The sequence below is a fragment of the Coloeus monedula genome (genome assembly GCF_965178545.1).
Source record: "Coloeus monedula genome assembly, chromosome: 13".
Taxonomy (NCBI): domain Eukaryota; kingdom Metazoa; phylum Chordata; class Aves; order Passeriformes; family Corvidae; genus Coloeus; species Coloeus monedula.
The window spans coordinates 19971946-19977618 of NC_138793.1; positions in this window are offsets into that span (position 1 = coordinate 19971946).

Genomic DNA, 5673 nt, shown 5'->3' on the forward strand with positions numbered 1-5673 from the left:
TGCCCCGGGATGGTGGGATCACCGGAACGGGCCCTTCCCGGTTGGCAGTGGTCACGGGGCGGTGGTCGGTGCTGCCGGTGTTGGCAGTTGGGGCACCGGAGTAGCCGAAACGCGTCGGGGGTGCTGGGGCACCTCTGCTCGCGGGGCGTTCCCCCGGTGCTCCTGCGGCACGCAGCGCTCCGCTCCCGGCCGGGGCCCAGCTCCTGCCGCAGGCCCGGTACAGCTCCCGGTGCCGGCTGTGCCGCGGCTCTCCGAAGTGGCCGCGATGGAAGCCGCTGCCCAGCGGGACACTGAGGGCAAGCACAGGTGCCCTGGTCGGGGCAGTGGGTGCCGGGCGGGACGGTGCCGCGCGGGGCTGCTCCACCAGCCCAGGGCGATGGCTCTGGAGAGCAAAGGGACAGGGACAGGCTGGGATAGCTGCTCGCTCCTGACCAGGTTGGGTTTGGGGCCTGATCCTTTCAAGTGCCTATCACACAACACCGAAAGGCTTTCGTGCAGTTTTTATGTGTAGGGTGCCTCCTAAGAAATCATTTTAAACATCTCCTAGACAGGTCGTCCGTGATGAATAATGTCAGTCATTCCTTCATTCTCCTGGAATGTTCAAGGAACGACTGGACCTGGCACTCACTGCTCTGGTCTGGTTGACAAGGTGGCAATTGATTACAGGCTGGGATGTGATTGATTACAGGCTGGGATCCATCAGTCACAGATAGCTATTGGGAAGGAATTCCTCCCTGTGAGGGTGCCCAGAGCAGCTGTGGCTGCCCCTGGATCCCTGGAAGTGTCCAAGGCCAGGCTGGAGCGGGCTTGGAGCAACCTGGGCTAGTGGAAGCTGTCCCTGCCCACGGCAGGGGTGGGACAGGATGAACTTTGAGGTTCATTCACCCCAAACTCTTCCACTGTTCTGTTGTGTGTTTCTGTTCTGCACCACACATCTACTGCCCCAGCACCTCCGTGTCACCAAGGTAGCCAAATCCCAGTGAGGAATCCCATCCGTGGAGCAGGTCCCAGCTGCGGTGCCCGCGGGGCCCTGGTGTGGGTGGCAGGGCTGCATCACCACGGTTGCTGAGGATGGGGAAGCCTGGAGGCAGCAGCTCTGCCCATGACCTCATCCAGAACTGTCCTGGTTTTTAACCCCCCTCCACCAGGAGTGGGGCTGTAACTGGGATCTCTCTTTGGCATGTGCAGGGCCACTCCGGGTCACACACTTGGCAGCCTGGGGGACGGTTCTCATGTGCTGGGGCTGCCACAGGCCCCAGCAAGAGAAATCCCCGTGCTGGGCTCAGCAGGAAGGAGTGGCTCAGGAGCACGTGTCCGGCTCTGCTGTTAAATAACAGCAGGAGAGAGGTTTATTCTGAGCCTGTTAAGCTGGTCCTGTGTTCCACTTAGGCTTAGTCTTTTTATCTCTACCCATCTCCTTCCTCTGTAAGACCTACTAAACCAGTGAAAAGAAAGGGGTTGGGGTTTTTTTGGCTTCCTTTCCATTAAGCTTCTTGTCACAGCTCCCTGCAAACGCTGCAGGTGAGTGTTGGCCTCTGAGCAGAGGGGAAATACGTGTTTTCATTTCCTAAATATAATTGTCTGTAACTGCTTCCTTGACAACCTTGAATGTCATCCAGGTCAGAGATCCAGTGCTGGGGAGGAAGTTAAACCCTTTCTGTGTCACCCTGACCTTTTTCTATTTGAACACAACAGCCTGGTTCAGGGAGGGACTTTCAAGTATTTAGGCAAGGGAAGCTGCTAGCAGGAATGGGAGGATTATTTTCTTGGGGGTTGTCTTGGTTTTCTGGGTGAGACTTGTGTGATGGGGATGTTTAACCTGCCTGGGTTTGTTACCCTGAGCTGGCTTTTTGCTCCTTAATTGCAATACTTAAGACAAAAAAAAAAAAAATTACAGTCAATTGTTGAGCACCTTTATCCTTCGATAAAGGTTGTAAGCTCTTAAATCCTAAAATAAAACAAATACCCTGGTGCTGAAGAGGAAAGAGAACACTGTGTGAGGGCAGGGAAATTAGGCCGCTTGAGGAATGTGCTTTCAGGCCTATTTCTGTCTGTCGCAGCGAGCTAAAAGGACACTGACTTTGGGGACAGAGCTCCTGACCCTGCACTCCTTGCTCTGGCACTGCTCTCTGGCTCACTCTGGAGATGGCACCTGTGTCAGCTCCTCACCTGCTCCGGCAACCTGTGGGTGACCAAACTCGCCTCAATCCTTCAGCAGCTGTCTTGCGAAGGAAGGAACCATCATGCCAACCCTAAAGTCAGAAATTCCTGTGCTGTACTGCTGTGGGTGCAGTTCCCTGCTGACTCAGCTCCGCTCAGGATGGAGGGATGGGGATCTATTTTTAATAGACAAAACAAGGTGTGATTTATGGCTGGGTGAATCCTGAGTGACCAGTCAGGTGCCAACATCACAGAAGCCAAGAGAATAAAACTCTAGAAGAACTTTGATTAGAAGAACCTTTACTTTAAAGCTTGGCTCATGTTTTAATTAATGTCATCTATTAACATTTTGAAGAGAAATGGGTTTGGCAAACCAAGCAGCCATTTGGGAAGGCAGTGAGGAGTACAGCTGCTGTACTGCAGCAGGAACCTCCCTGGCTCTGTACAGACTCAGTTTTACTAAATAAAGCTACTTTCAAGCCATCCTTATATGTCTTTGCTGTTGTTGTTAAGGACACTCCAACTTAAGCTGTTCCACCTGTGATACCATAAAGAAATAAAAGTCTGGGCTTTCACCTGCTTTTCAGTGTGGTGGCTACTCAGAGCTCTACAAGATGTAATTAAGGCTAAATTCATGCAACAGCTCTCTCATATTCAAATCTGTGTTGTTTTGAAGGTTTAACTCCTCAGTGCAGCCCACTGTGCACCCAGCTCAGTCCCAGTGAAGTACCAGGACTGGGATCAGGACAGGCAGAGCCCACAGCCCAGGAGCTGATGTAGCTCCTGTGCCTCCACAGCAGCAGCATTTTTGGATCACTCAAAGCTGGGAGCTGCTGCTGTGGTGGATAATGTCTGTTTGCAAGGCTCCTTACAGGACTTACACCTGTGTGAAGAGTGGTCCGTGGAGCTTTGTGCCTGGTGCATCCGCAGAGGATGAAGTGCTCTCCTGCTGCTGGGTAAACGCCTTGTATTGATGTTCCAGGTGTGAACTCATGACAACCCGGCTCTAATTACTGTTTTTATCATTCCTAATGACAGGCTTTGGGTTTCCAGGCTGCTTATGGATTTCAGGGGTGTGGAGTGACAGTTGCTCACTCGGAGCTTAGTGACCTCCTCCGGTCTGTGGGGTTTGGAGATGACTTCAGCCACCTCCCGCACACAGATGGACTCCGGGCCTCTCCGAGCTCCAAACGCTCCAGCAGCTCTCTGGGGAGTGCACTCCCGCAGAGCAATCTGCTCTGAGTCACAAACAAGCCACTTCCCTCCCCCTGCTCTGCCCCTTACCCCTGTCACCCTCGGAGCGTTGCTCCCTCTTCCCCGTGTTAGCTTTTCCGGAGGTTTCTAAGCCCCGGCTGGCAGACGGCACGGTGGCTGCTGCGGGGTGGCCGAGTCCCCGTGATCCCCTGCCTCCAGCCATCTGTCACCTGCCTGTCTTACACTCGCAGGGCTTTAGAGGTGACCCAAAGATAGATTTGTACCCCAGTGCTGTGTCCCAGGCTCGCCCTGGGGCTGGGGAGGCTCCGTGCCCCAGGGAGAAGCAGTGTTGGTGCCATGCTGTCCTCTGCAATGGAACTGGAACTTGCTGTGATCCCAAGCTGTTCCTGGAGGAGAGAATAGGTGTGATGGGTTTGGACTGGCTCATGGAAAAAGGCTGAACAGCTCTTTCCTGGTGAGGAGTTTTACTGTGCTCGAGGGAAAACCATGTGGTCTTTTAAGCACATCCTTTGTTGCTGATCCTAAGGTTTTCCTGGGTTCTTGGCCTTGCTGTGCTGAAGGGGAGCATCTATCCCTTGACCTTGATTTGTCATCTGCAAAGAAGTAATCCAAAAAATCCCATCCGGTGCATGACCGAGATGCACAGTGCTGGGGGAGGCTGGAAACCTCTGGGCCCTCCGAGCCAGGGGGTTTGTCCTGCTGGAGCAAAGTCCTGGCTTAGCTGGTGGGGCACTTTTTCATCCTGTAAAAAGTCTGAACTTACCTTCCAGCAGCTTCAGCTCTGCATGTAATCCTTTGATTCATTGTTAAGAAGTCTGTGGATGGCACAGTGGCCACCTGATTCCAGGTATCCATTTACCCCGTTGGCAAAGTGCTGTGTGGAAATGAGTCAGGGATAAACTGGGGGGGCTGAGGAACTTCCCGAGCCTCAGAGGGCAAGATCGCCTTACAGGAAGCATGGAAACAGGAGAGGTGACTTCTCAGACAGAGCAGAGCTGTGTTTCCAATGGAAACTGACTTCTCTTGGCCTGAAAAGAACAAGATGTGGCTGCTAATGCTGCTTCCTGCTCCTAACCTGCTCAGGAGATAAACCAGGGATTTCAGCCTCCAATCCAGCACCTTTCCCTAGTAGTAAATAGATGTGGCATTACTGAGTGATGTCATGGCTGGAGCACATCCCAGCAAGGCCAAGCCTGGATCAGGTTATATCTATCCTCTCAGAATATTGGCTTACTCCCAAAGGAGCATACTGTCAGTCCAAGGGCAGTGACTGAAGCCACCTTTCCCAAGGTCACCTCTGGCACGCACAGAGGGGACAGCCTGAGCTGCCCATGCAGGGCAGCACCTCCTGACTCTCTGGCATCACTTTGCATTGGCACCAGCGAGGCAAAGACCCCCAGCCGTCCTTCATGGAGTCATGGAATAGCTTGGGTTGGAAGGGACCTTAAAGCCCATCCTATTCCACCCCCTGCCATGGGCAGGGACACCTTCCACTGTCCCAGGCTGCTCCCAGCCCCAATGTCCAGCCTGGCCTTGGGCACTTCCAGGGATCCAGGGGCAGCCCCAGCTTCTCTGGGCATCCTGTGCCAGGCCCTGCCCACCCTCAAAGTAAATATAAATATCTATGTGTTTGTTCACTCCCTTTCCCTTGGAACACAGTTCAGTCCCTCACTCCCACCGCAGACACAAAGGCTGTTTTCTACCAGAGCTCACTCCTACCTCGGGCTGTCAGAAAGGGAACCTTCCTCAGCCACAGCTGCACAGGGAGGGAGCTGGTCTCTTTCCTCTCTCCTTAATAACACTGCGGAGGCTGTTCCTTCTTTTCCCAGGCATTACAATTACAAGGGATTAGGAGGGATAAAATCCCAGAGCCAGGCTGGTTGCGTGCTCACACCACCAGACTCCGGTCTCAGGCCCCCCCCGTGGTGCAGAGTGCAGCCGCCCCGCTATCCTTGTAGGGACCCTCTCGCCCCTCCCAAGCGTTTGTTCTCCTGCCTAAATAATTTGAGACCGGGCCAAGGCCGTGCCGGGCCCTGGCCACGCTACAGAGCCTGGAGAAAACCGGGCTGGTGGGGACCGGTCTGCTCCCGGAGACGTGACCGGGCTGGCCCTGGCCTGGGGTTCGCCTGCAGCCCAGAGCCCGCCCGAGGAGAGGCGGGAGGGGGCCGGCACGGCCTGAGGCGCCGGACAGGGCCCGGCCCCGGAGCCGCCCGTTACCCCGGTAACGGCGCGACCCTTCCCGGCAGCCCCCGCGCGGCGCCGCCCGCCATCTTGAGGCCTGGCAGCGCGGCGCGCGCC